At 34.3% G+C, this 14,468-nt stretch overlaps 1 pseudogene; it reads right to left on the reverse strand.

Annotated features, from left to right (window-relative positions):
* LOC136208946 (dual specificity protein phosphatase PHS1-like) overlaps nucleotides 1-14,109 on the reverse strand; it is a 29,531-nt pseudogene extending 15,422 nt beyond the window's left edge.
* Between the last annotated feature and the right edge of the window lie 359 nt (nucleotides 14,110-14,468).

Raw genomic sequence — 14,468 nt, forward strand, 5'->3', positions numbered from 1 at the left:
TCTGAAAATTGAAGGATTTTCAAACGCTAGTCATCTCACAGATGAGAATGATTTTAAATCCCAATCAGGATACCTGTTTATCTTGAATGGGGGCGCGGTCAGTTGGAAAAGTTCCAAGCAGGGAAGCGTAGCTTTCTCTACGACCGAGTCAGAGTACATCGCTGCTGCGGAAGCAGCAAAGGAAGCAGTTTGGATTAGAAAGTTCATTACAGAACTAGGTGTGGTGCCTGACATTGTCAATCCCATTACTCTGTACTGTGATAACAATGGAGCCATTGCGCAAGCAAAGGAACCACGGTCTCATAATGCATCCAAGCACTACCTAAAGCGATACCACATCATTAGAGAGATTGTGGCTAGAGGAGATGTGAGAATAGAAAGAGTACCTACAGAGGACAACGTTGTAGATCCGTTGACAAAGCCTTTAACCCAGAAAGTACATGATCGTCATTTAACTTTTACTGGGATAAGTTTTAGAAACAATTGGCTTTATCCAAGTGGGAGTATGTTGGGGTTTAGTGTCCTATAGACAATTGTTGCAGGATACAAACTTATTGTAAATGAATTGTTCTTTATATCATTTGTTTTAATAAGATATATGTTTTATAACTATATAAAGGCAATCCCTTTTAAAGCACTAAATAAAGTCTAATAAAAGGAAATCCGTAAGTTTGTTTAAAGTGATTATAAAGTGTTCATACAAGCATGAAGTGAGACAAAACTTTATAATAAACTAATAAACTTAAAACCACCCCAAGTCAAGTGATATGTTTAGGATTGATATATCACTGTTGAGACTTGTATGTAACAATGTCTTCTGTCCGACAGAAAGCTGATCTCACAAGCTTCACATATATAGATATCTGGACAGTTACATAGATCCGGTGAAACGTTGTTCATTAGGATTGGGGATCCGATTTGAGATAACAGGATGGGTAGATTCGTCCTTGTCACCTGTTCATCTCATTGGTATTAATAGGTATAAATAATCCTCAGACTCAAAGGAATGTTAATTGGTCATCCTGAATTACTGAATGTGAGACTTTGATCGCGTGGTCCCACGATCCTTAACAGAGATGACTCTGGGGTGTGAACTGCAAAGGTTGGGTGTCACAGGAGGTAATATCAGGGTAGTTATACATTGGATTGAGCATTTATCACTCCCGATGAATGGGAGATACGTCCAAGGATCGCTTGTGGAAGACTCGACTCTAAATCCTTGCAAGGTGATAGCTTAAGAGTAGAAATACAGATTTCACTTAACCTATCTATTTGAGTTGACTCGGCCTGTACAAGTAAAACGAACGTCTCGCTATATGTGACTTGACATCATCCATAGTCATAAGATTCAGTTCAAGTGATGTAGTTGATAAAGGATCGAATTATACTGTAACTAATACGGAAGGGTTAACGGCAGAATCAACCTGTCTTCTTAACGGACTCTGGGGGAATGATTACGGACATGCCGATAACATGCTCTGTTCATCATTCCGTTATGCAAGGATTAAATATAATTCTCGAAGAAATTAACTTAATAGTTGCATACGGCCAGAAGTAGTAAGGACCTAATGGATCACACATAAGACTTGGAAACAAAAGAGAGATGGATATGATTAATAGATGGAAGCCCAATTGAGCCCGATAAGGCCCACATATAGGAGGGGGTCGAAATTTATGTATATTAGGGAAGGAATTAATTTATTCCACTCTTCCTAATTTGATTAGGATTGTGAAATTAAATTAATTAAGAGATAATTAAGTTAGGAGTTTTAATTAGATTAATATACTCCTATTATTATCTAACTAGGTTATTTATTATTATCCTAATTATATTGGATATATAGTAAGATAATAATTAGAAATCCTATTCCGAATTGGATTCCTATTAAGTAACCTATTCCTATCTAACTAGGGTTTAGAGACAAGCTAATATATATACCCCCTTCCCTTTGGAATTTCGACACACACAAACCCTCCCCTTACATGTGATTTTCGAAATTGCTTCTAGAGAGAGAAAGAAAGAATTTCATCCCCAAGTTCGTGGACAAGAATTCATACGGCTTCCGTCAATCGATTAATCTCTTCCATCTCTTTTCTCTTTGATCTTGTGTTGGTTTGTTAGAGGCAATCTATTTTGGTTGCATCTCATAAGGATTGATTCTAACTTAATCTCACCGTGTTCACGAAAGAAGGAAAAACAAACAAAAGGGAGAATTCGTTTTTCTTCGCCTACATCAGGTCAGTTCACTATTTCGAGGATTCCCGGAGATTGAACCGTTGGATCGTCGCGATTTTTGGACAGTAGCTTCTAGACACATTCTTCCACGTTTCCACCGAAGGGATTGTCGTTCGGAGGTCTGGAAGGTCTGTTTCGAATAAGGGCAGATTGGTAAACAGTTTACATCTCCTTTGAAGTTGTGGGCACTTCGTTTGCAACGGTAGATTGATAATCGAAAGGTATTTCTTCTTATCCCTCTTTATATGAAATAACGATTAACGGATCCTATGGTTAAAAGGAAGTAGGCTAAAATTTTTATATTTCCGCTGCTATACCTTAGCCCTATTTCCAACACAAGACTCATACCATGCTGATACTATCACATGATCTAAAAACTAATTTGCTCAATGCTACTCACAATTAAAAGCACTGCTATATAACTAGTGAATTATTATTATTTTTAATAATATGGTTTAACATATAGGATAAAATCCATAGAAACACCTTATTGTACAGACCTTGGCACATTTATGGATGTGGCGAAGCTTCGTCGTCGTCAGATGGATGTCACCCGCCTTGGACAACTTCCCTGACCAGCATTCTTTGGACATGGGAGAACGGGAGTCCGAGCTTTCTTTATTTCCAGAAGATGAAGACCTTGGTACTGTTCTCGGCAATTCTGAATCACTAAAATCTGGATGATTATCATTCAGGAACTGATCTTTACCAGGTGGAGAAGGACAATGAAGACCCCCATGTAAAGCTGTGTCAGGAACCATGATATCCTCTTTGTCAGAGTCTCCAGAAGTTTTACTTGAAATATTCATAAATGCCCGCAACAAGTTATCTAGCTTCTGGTGAAGTGTTAAAAGAAAAATATGGAAGCTTTGAAGATCCCTAAGAGCAGCGCGGAACCCATTACGAAAATGATGAACGACTGAAGTAATTTCTGTTCCTCGTACACCATTTATATTGGCATCTTCTAAAGGAGGGGATCCTAATCTCCCTCCTGTTATGTCATATAACAAATTAGAGGAATAACCATAATTGTTAAGAAGTAACTCGACCAATTTAGGGTAATTTGCATGGTCATTTGTACGTTTTCCAGAAGGAGGTCGACAAGGAACACCAGAATCAATGGCTACAATTTGAAAGTTGAGGAGTTGAGAGAGGATTGAGTCGTTTGCAGTGATCATTTTATCAGCCAACAACAAATTGTCTGGATTTCCACGCCATCCGAGTTGCCGGCAAGACAATCTATCTTCATTTCTGATGACAAGGTCCAACAGCAAGACCCTGCCAAGAGCTGCCGCAGTTTTCTCTGCAGTTTCACGTTTGAACGCATTTGAGCTTTCCAATAAAGGAGATCCATGAATATAACTGCAAAAGCCAAAAAGTTACGTCCATTAGGGCGAGGGTTTATACCCTGGATATAGATCAAGGGAGCTGGAACAGAATATGCATGCAATAACAATTTCAATTCCTCCTAAGGTTCTAAATATGCTTCTTTTCTTTAATGAAGGCATAGAGTAAGTCGAAGCTTGACCAGCTCATTCCAGTCTAATTTAAGTAGAAGAAATTTTACAATTCACAAACTAGGTTTTGATTTCACCTCATAAAAAGAAGGCACCGGCTAAGATCAAGAGCTTCCAGAAGTTCTGAACAAGTAACTTCACCAATTTTATCTCCCCTCAGAAGTTGATGTAGCTCTTGCTCTTTCTGCAGCCTCCTTAATCTGGAGCCACTCTGAACTGCAATTATGAATTACTCTAGCCTGCAACGCTCCATCAAAATCACTATAATTAAGAAAATGGAAGAATGCAAGCACGAAATCTTGTTTAAGTGATGGTTGCAAATGATGAGACTACCAAGGTACAGCAATATCACCTGTGGAGTTTGGACTCCTAACCACTTAGCAAATTCAAAGCCAAGACGTTCAGATTGTGTGGCCATCCTCGAAGATGAAAATTTGATAACAGCTGCTGCATCTTTAGAAACAGAGGCATTGTCTCCAGACTGATTGAATATTGCAAAAAAGACGACTCCCCCAGAATTTACAGTTACCTAATTGCACATAACAGAAAAATATTAAACATAGTCAGATGAAGAAACAAAGATGTATTATTATGTTCTTTAAATATTTGACATACAGATGAAGAAACAAACATAGTTGAAGTTCATTGATCTATACAAAATGCATGTGCTTATTTTTTTTTCCTATGACCTTGAGTGCACGTGCTTTATCCTCAGAATGTCCAATGCTACTACTATGGTGAAGAGAAGATAGCATGTCCCAGGAAAAAGATTTGGATTCGATGTCCAAAACCACAGCTTTGCCAAGCCTATCTAACAAATTAATCACAGGAGGTGGATCACTCCTTGCACCAACAATTGGTTCTACTACCCTAGGGTGACAATTTTAGCAACAACCATGTAAGGAGTTGTATACCTAGTTGACTCTAATGCATAGGTAAGTTATCAACTATGTTGCACGGACACGGATACAGACACACACAGAAAGACAGAAACCCTAGTGATTAGAAGCGTCCGTACAACATAGGTTATCATTGATATCTTAGTATGGTAAGTAATTCAGTGGATTACCTCTCGGCTTCTCTACCCTGAGGCGAAAGAGTTGTGGTTTCCTGAGGCGAAAGAGCCGTTGTGGTTTCCTGAGCCATTGTGGTTTCATGAGGCGAAAGAGTCGTTGTGGTTTCCTGAGGCGTTGATATCAAAAAAGCCGTTGTGGTTTCCTAAGGCGAAAGAGCCGTTGTGGTTTCCTGAGGGGGAAGGTCGAAGAGAGGGAGGGCGGAAGAGCAGAAAAGCAGCGACATTATAGTTCAGATCAGTGGCGGAGCTAGGATTCTAAGCTCGAGGGGGCTTAACCATGTAAGAAAAAGAAAATTCAATGGTACTTAAACATATTCATAAATCAATTCAATTCAATATCACATTCAATTCAATTCAATCCTAAATTCAATTGAACCCTCAAAATATCCAATTCAATTCAATCCTAAACTCAATTCAATTCAATTGAACCCTAAAAAAATCACATCCAATTCAGTCAATTTATTCAATAAATAAAAACCCCTAAAATTAAAACCCTAACTATCACATTATCAATTTCAATTCAATTCAATATCACATTCAATATCACATTTAATACAATTCAATCCTAAATTCAATTGAACCCTCAAAATATCCAATTCAATTCTAAACTCAATTCAATTCAGTCCTAAATTCAATTGAACCCTAAAAAATCACATTCAATTCAGTCAATTTCAATCAATTCAATAAATGAAAACCCCTAAAATTAAAACCCTAACTATCACATTATCAATTTCAATTCAATTCAATATCACATTCAATTCAATATGACATTCAATTGAATTCAATCCTGAATTCAATTGAAAACCCTCAAAATATCCAATTCAATTCAATTCAATCCTAAACTCAATTCAATTCAGTCCTAAATTCAATTGAACCCTAAAAAAATCACATTCAATTCAGTCAATTTCAATCAATTCAATAAACGAAAACCCCTAAAATTAAAACCCTAACTATCACAGTATCAATTTCAATTCAATTTAGTCAAAAACCCTAAAATCAAAATCCCATTAAAACCCTAAAATTAAAACCTTAAATTAAAAACTAACCTCTATATCTCTCTTCCCCAAATTCCGGTGGAGGAGATGAACGGCGTCGACAGAAGCAGCAAATGAACGGCCGGCGGCAGCAGCAGGAAGGTTGAACGGCGGCAGCAGGCAGCAGCTCCTCTCCTTCCTTTGGCGCGGATTCGCGATGTTGGTAGAACAGCAGTAAACAACAAATGATGTGTAATATATAAAGGCTTAATACCTGTTTTAAATGAAGGGTAGAGAAGTCATTTCCACAATTTTATAAATGCCCCCCAACACTACTAAAACCACGTCGTTTTAGTTCTATGATTGAAAAAAAGGCTTAAAATATCATTTGCCCCTGAACTTATCTAAAAAGCTTTATTGACCCCCTAAACTTTCAAAATCTCCCGATAGCTCCCTGAACTTGCATAAAATCTAATCATTTGATCACTCGGTCGCAAAAAAGTAAGTTAAATGCGGAAAATATATTGTACGAGTCTTAAAAAAATAAAACAACCAAAATTGATGTATGCAATTCTAATATTAGAGAAGACAAGTTGTATAATTGAGCAAGTAATAACTTCATTTTTAATTTAATTTTTAATTATGTAATAACATTTTAAGACTCGTACAATACATATTCCGCATTTAGCTTACTTTTTTTGCGACCGATTTTGATCAAATGATTACATTTTACACAAGTTCATAGTGCTAACTAAATATTTTTTGCAAGTTCAGGGTGCTATCGGGATGCTTTGAAAGTTTAGGGGACCAATCAAATTTTTTGGACAAATGGGGGAAAATGATGTATTAAGCAAAAAAAAATAGAATTACAGAAATGGGGGCTCTATCGTCATGGCTGGGGGGCTCCCATCCATGGCGATTTCGGCACCTAACAGCAGCGGAGCACCCTATAATAGGGTTTTCCGGAGGGTTGGAGGGTCGACCGACCCTCCGTGACCCTCCCTAGCTTCGCCCCTAGATAGAAACCTTATATTGTATTTTTCGAAATAGGATTACTAAACAGTGTATCACATAAAAAAGTGGAGAATAATAAATTATTTATCCTTGTTTTTAAGTAAATTTAAGGGGTTAATAAGTGAATTTAAGAATGTTGAGAGGGGCAATAGGTTATTTTAAGAATTTTAAAAAAGTCAATACTAAAAGAACATAGTCTAATTCTAAAAAAAATGATATGGTAAAAAGCATTTTGTCATAATTTTTTATTTTATTTTATTCAAAATATGACAAATTATCTCTATTCTCTCCCCTCTGCTTCTTTCTCTTTCATTATTTCACCTCTTAGCTATTGTAGTTTTGTCCATCAGTAGAACTGTAATCGAGTAGATCTTTGACCTGTTCAGACTTGACTTGTTAGAAAATTAATGAGTTTGAACTTAACATTATATTCGTGAGCTTCTCACGAGCTGTTCACGAGCAGTTCATTAATCCATTTCATGAACTTCGCTCGCGAACAACCCATTAATTATGTTGATTAATTATCTTGATTTAAAATTCTACGGTATTTATTTCTGTAAATTCTAGCGGTATAAGAGCAATTCTGTGCATGGATGGAAGAAGATCTCTAGGCATTTTTAGCACGGTCTTTGGAGAAATCACGATCCAAAGCTAGTGGAAGCACTGACACTGCGGAAAAGCCTAAACAAGGTGGTAGACCAAGGACTGCTGAAACTGAAATTTAAGCTTGATGCAAAACTCTTCGTGGAGGGTATTCGGTTCAACCGAACAGATCTATTAGAATTTGGTTCTATTATTAAGGACTATAGGATTATTCTTAAGGATAACTGAGATTTTTCAGTTTCTTTTATTCCTCGTTTAGCGAACAGAGTTGCTTACTACTGTATTATTATACACTCTCTATCTAATGCTAATCAGTATTGTGCTTCTTCTATTTCTAGTTGGCTTAATGTTGTAATGGCTAAGGATTTTCTCCTTAATAAAGCTATTTTGTTTTTTTTAAGAAAACAAAATTCCTCCTATACAGGGCCAGCCCTGGGCCTAGGCCAGGAGTGCGCTGGCCTAGGGCCCATGGCTGTTAGGGGGTCCAAAAAGTTTTTATTACATAGATATATTGTATATAACAGAATAAAACACAACTTAAACAAAAGTTAGCAAACGTCCTAGCCGTTTAGAATGTGGTCCTTCATTGGAAGGAGACTGGGTTCGACTCTCGCATGTGTCAGCTTTTTTTCTCAAAAAGAAATTATACAAATATTTTCCCCCCTGGTGGCAAATGTTATTTTTCCCAAAAAAAAAATTATACAAATATTTAGCTTTCTAGAAAACAAAAATTTATATATAAATCCATTTTGAAAACTTATTTAAAAAAACAAAAAAAATATATATTACATACAAATATTAATATTAAAAAATTTACATAGAAATCCACTTTTGAAAACTGATTTACAATTATATCAAATGATGTTTTAAATTAGGTCAAACTAATAAAATTATTATTATTAATATATTTTAAGATTAAGACTTATAAATTAAGAATCTAGAATATATTTACTAAGCTTTGAAATTTATGAATTAGGGTCTTATTTTATTTTAATTAGAGTATAAAATCATATTTTTTTTCTTATATATGAAAAATAATAACATATTGAAAAGTAATTTTGATTATATGATTTAATTATAATTTTGTAACCAATTGTGTTATTCATGTAAAAAGCCTTAAAAATTATTTAGGTTTTAAAGAGTCAAAATAATTAATATTTTAAAATTAAAATAGGTCTAATTGATTTTTTTAATATAGATTGAAGGTTAATTTAAGAATTAAAACTCTAATTTGGGCTCTCTGATATGCAAAATTTTATCATACCATTTGGTAACATTTTCTCCTTTAAGTATTTCCATAAATGTCATTTAACACATTTTGGATGAAAAATTAATCGATTTGTTAAATTTTTTTTTTTTTTTTTTTTTTTGCAAAATGACACAATTTTTGACACGTGATATATACACGTGGAAATTGATTTAATTTTTTACTAAATAGATTTAGTATGAAGATAATAAAGAATTAATGAAATACTTTTCTATTTATCATGTATTGAAATATATTTTAAATTTTTTTACATAAATATTAAAGGGGCCTTTATTTATTATTCCGCCTAGGGCCCATAAATTCTCAGGACCGGCCCTGCTCCTATATTCGTCACCCTTAATACTATTATTGGCACATCATACTAAATGACAAGCATACATTATCACGAATGTACTAGGAAATGACAACGTTTTGATTGTTAGCAGTTTCATTTCTTTTCCCTAAAATTCCAACATCCCCTCTCATGTCGTAGTTGCCTATTAGCTAACAAGTCTTGAAGTTTGTATTATCTTAAATGGATAAAGTGGTGAAGCCAGAAATTTACGTCTTGGAGAACTGATTTTAATATTGCAGCAAGTGTGTGAGTCATACGTACGGATTTGGGGTAATTTTTTAAATCAAACTAGACATATTTTTTTTAGCCTCCGACATCCTAAACTTCACCGTTTTTGTACGTTGGAGGCTAAAAAAACTAAAAATGTTCAACTTAAAAGAAGAAAAATAAGAAATTAGAAACAGGTGGAGAAGATGGTGTATTTGATTTTTATTTTAGGATTTGTTTGTGATAATAAAATAATAAAGGGGTTAATTTATAAAATAAATATAAAGACAAAATTAAATCTTTTTCCTTTCATTTTTGACTTTTTTTTAACACTGTTAGTTAATTTTGTCTATGTTTGCTAACAGGATGAACCTCAATAAGGTACCTGTTTGCCAACTTTTAAACCACATAATTTACGTTTGAAAATGGTCTAAACCATAAGGTTTATTTTTGTACTTTCCTCTAAAAATTATACAACTTTTATCTTTTCATTTATTATAAATTAAAATTTAATTCAAAAATTAAGTTATTTGACTTTCAAAAGTAAAAATTTGATTTAAAAAATCAGTTTAAAAGGATTAAGAAGATAAAGAGTGTATAGAAAATAATAAATTATGATAATATAGTTATGTAGAAAATAAAATTATAGATATAAAATATGGGTCCATAGATTAGAAAAGAAATCAAATACCCAAAATCCAATTTCCGACTTCTCCTAATCTTTTACTTATTATGGCGGGTGTTACAACTTGAATAATGAAAATAATATTTTAGAGATAAAAAGTTCTCCTTTATAAAAAAAGGCGGTCCGGTCGCATTACGCGTCCCACCACAAGGGTGTATTGGGGGCAAAAGCCTTCCCTTGCCAATTTAATTGGCAAGAGGCCGCTTCTAAGACTCGAACCCGTGACCTCTGGTCACACGGCAACAACGTTTTACCGTTGCGCCAAGGCTCGCCCTCAAAAAAGTTCTCCTTTATATTATATAAAAATTAGTCACTTTCATTATATATAATTATTATTATTATTGAAATAATAAATGTATTCTTTATATTAGACCCTTATTTGTCTTAATACAAAAGATGATTAAGGCCCCGTTTGTTTGGGAGAAAATATTCTGTAGGAAAATATTTTCCCAATTTTCCACTGTTTGTTTTGGCAGGAAAATAAGTCAAAGAAAAATAAGTAGCAAGTCAATGGAAAAGAAATGAAGAAATAAGGAAAAATGTTTTACCCTTTTCAAAAGGGTAAAACATTTTCCCCAAAACATATGCGTCTAGAGAAAAAAGGGGAAAACGTTAAAAAATATAAAAATATAAAAATATGAAACACGAAAAAACATGAATAACGTGAAAACGTTACAAAATACGAGAATATGAAAAAAAAACCCGCAAAAAATTATGAAAATGTGAACAAACATGAAAACACAAAAACGCAAAAAAAAAAAGCAAACGCTTGAAAAGGCACAAAACATGAACAATACGAAAAAGTAAGAAAACACGAATTATACAAAAACGTGAAAAATATAAAAAAACATGAAAATGTGAAAAATACGAAAAATGCTAAAACACAAAAACGTGACAATAAGTGAAAAACGCGATAAACAGGAAAAGACGAAAAATGCAAACAAAATACAAAAACGTGAAAAATACGAAAAACATGAAAACGTGAATAACACGAAAAAGTAACAAAATGCGAAAAATAAAAAACGCGAAAAAAAAGAAAGCGTGAAAAAGGGAAAAACCGAAAAACTAAACGTGAAAACACGAAAAAATGTAAAAAAACACAATAACGTTAATAACACGAAAAACGTACAAAAAATACCAAAAATGTGAAAAAAAAAACATTTTTCGTGTTTTTAACATTTTTTTTTCACATTTTCGTGGTTTTCCACTTTTTTCCATATTTTTAATATTTTTTTTACTTTTCGTGATTTTCGCATTTTTACAATTTTTGTGTTTTTAACATTATTTCTTTTTTTTGTGCTTTTTCACGTTTTTACTGGTTGGAAAATATTTTCCAGTGTTGTAGCCAAATACCGTAAAATATTTTCCAGTGTTGTTGTCAAACACAGAAAAATATTTTATTTTCCTACACAATATTTTCCCTGCATAAAATTTTCCAAAACACAATATTTTCCCCCAAACAAACGGGGCCTAAAATGTATCTTAGGTTTTAATTTTTGTTTTTGTTTTTCTTTTTCTGTTGATTGTGAAGAGTGCAGTGGAAGCGTCACTCTTTTTGGATCTCACTCTTTTTTGGATTAATAAAATCGATGTTTCTATTTTATCTTACTCTAGAAATCACATTGACTTTGCTATTTGGATATAGATGATTTGTTATGGCGGTGTATGTGATTTTACTGGTAGCCTAATAGGTTAATGGTAATCTCTTGTGAGATTTACTTTGTGATTTTAAGGCTATTTCTTTGCTGCCTTGTACTTAGAGATTATATTGATCTGTTGTTTGAGTCTGATAAATGAGGGGCTCCTCATCCGGAGAGGTCGTTCATAGGGTTTGGTCACTCTTTCTTAGTTGACCGATCGACGAATCCTTTGATGATAAAAGTATAGTACCCTTCTATTTGAGGAATGTCGTCTTCCTTCTCTCACCTGAACTGATCTTACGGCGGATTGTTCAGAATCCATTATGTTAAACGAAGGGGAGTTCGAGATCGGTGATGTCATACCGAGGAGACTCCCTTCCTTCTTGACTAGATGTCCAGATCTCTTATTCGGATTTGTGGAAATCCATCTTGTCGACTATAGCAGCTTCAAGTAGTGTGGTGTTTGGTCAAGCAATTGGTATTCTCAGGTTTGTTCAAAAACCTGAATGTTTATTATGCTATCATGATCAACTTTTCTTTCACTTCAGCCATTTGAATAGCCTCATGACGCTGACGATCTCATGCACAAAATTAAGTTTTCTGTCAAACGTCGGGAGATTGGCCCAAGAGCCTTTCTTTTCGGGATCCAAGACTTCATCGTCTTCCACCATTTCTAGAATAGTTTGGTCGCCGTTGACCCGATGAATTCAACGCGGCTGTTCTTTGATTATTTTTTGGACCTCCATTGTGGGGAGTGCACTAGTGGAAGGAATTTCAATGGAACTGTTCAAACGAGTCATCGATGTGTCAGTCCACGCTCACCACACCAATTTGATGTGGTTGAATCTTAAGAGTCCATGTGTCAACCTACAATTATAGAGAAGCAAGGTCAAAGGGGGCATTATACGGCGAACCCGCTCTGATGCTTAAGCGAGTTTATGAAATCGTAGAGGATGACCACAATCACTAAACAAAAGCTGTAATGCAAACTTAATAGAATGAATGAACGTGTGTACTTTGAGCTGAACTTACTTTATATATATTAACATTGAGCTATAGAAAATGGTTATGGATTATGGAGCGGAGTGGAGTGGGCCACATGTCTTTTGTTGATAGGAGGAAGTGTGCCCAGATATCAGTGTTTGATATCCCTCGAGCCTACTAGACCTCTATAATTTCCACGATCGGGCGTGATTATGACAACGACTGGAACTTTGACTAGGGCGTGATTAGTGCATGATATAATAAATGAATAAAAACATATATATAATGGGACTTCTTTTAGGGCAATTGGGAATAAAAATGGAAAGTTAGGAAGAAAGTGAATATTTGGGTTTATATGGAAATGGAAACGACTAATGGCTAATTATTATATAATCCTGTCTAACACATTTATTTATCTTATAATACCTTAACTAATCTCTTTTTTCTGATTTTATATATTCTAATCTACTGGGTGGTTTATACACTGTATCAACCTCTATTTCCATTTTATTACATTTATTTAATGTAAATCTTATTCCGGTATTGTTTGTTCCAACTGCTCACGATAATTATATAAAATAAATAATATCAACTTTTTTCTTCTTTATTTTTATTTTTCTATTAAGAATGATTAAGGGCATTTCCAAGAGACTCTTAGTACACTCTCTAAAAATAATATAAATAATTGATTCTTAGTGGTTTAAGAGTGACTAAGATATATCATCTCCAACAATACTCTTTATATTCACTCCTTATTTATTATTTTATTATTAAATTATTGTTTATTGTTATATTTACCAACAGTGTGAGGAGAGTGACTGCTCAATAATAAATTATAAATAAAAAATGAAATTAGGAGGCACTGAGAGGTGGAAAGAGACTTTCTATTAATAGAGAAGATGAAGAAGCTTTTAGTAATTTGAGGAGCCACTAAGAGACTGTTGGAGCTCATTTTTTATTCTCTCTCCTCAAATTTTAACTTAAAAGTAAACTTAAGAGACTGTTAGAGATGCTCTAATCAATTAACAAAATTAAATATTATATTAAACAAGTGTATATGACTTTAACTTTTATAGGATTGGTATTGATAGGAGCCTGATCAACATATGGATTTGAGGTGTCCAACAACCAAGGGTCTCACCAAATATTAACTTCAGCACCATTTCCTATTGCCTTACAAGCTCTTACTTTAATAAGGTCATGTGTTGCCATTATGCTTCACCAGAGATAGCTAGGGTTATTCCGATTGATGCCTCCAGAAAGGTGGAGTTAGGATAATACCGAGCCTTATAGAATTGGGCTTCTAACGACTGAGGTTTCGTGAGAAGACACCACTCTTGCTTTGCTAGTAGAGCTAAGTTGAGCTATTTTATTTTCTGAATCTCAAACCCCCAAACTTCTTAGGTGCACAAAGAAGACCCCTAGACTGCCATTGAATCCCTTTTCTAATGTTACCTTCTGTTCTCCACCAAAACGAGTTCATCACCTTCTTAAGGTCAGCATAGAGGAGATCATGGATCAAAACGAGGCTCATGGCATAGGAAGGGAGAGCTTGAAGAATATATTTTACCATGATCTCTTTCCACGTACGTGATAAAAATCTAGCCTTCCAGCTGTTCATATGTTTAGAAAATATATCCTCTTGGTAATTAAAGACTTCCATCTTATTCCATCCAATAAAAGAGGGCAAACCCAAATACTTCCCAAGAACCGAAATAATGGAGATACCCAACTTAGAACTCAACATGTCACAAGTGGATTGGGAGCAATTCTTGCTAAAAGAACCCGAAACTTCCTCGTACTAGATGAGATAGTCTTTTATTGCTTTGCACTTAGGAATCCTAGCCGTAAAAAAGAAATAATTGTCATCAGCAAAGAAGATATGGGAGATAGGGGAATTTGAATGAGAAATGTGACACCCGTGAATGATAC

Source organism: Euphorbia lathyris, chromosome 10 (genome assembly GCF_963576675.1).
Source record: "Euphorbia lathyris chromosome 10, ddEupLath1.1, whole genome shotgun sequence".
Lineage (NCBI taxonomy): Eukaryota > Viridiplantae > Streptophyta > Magnoliopsida > Malpighiales > Euphorbiaceae > Euphorbia > Euphorbia lathyris.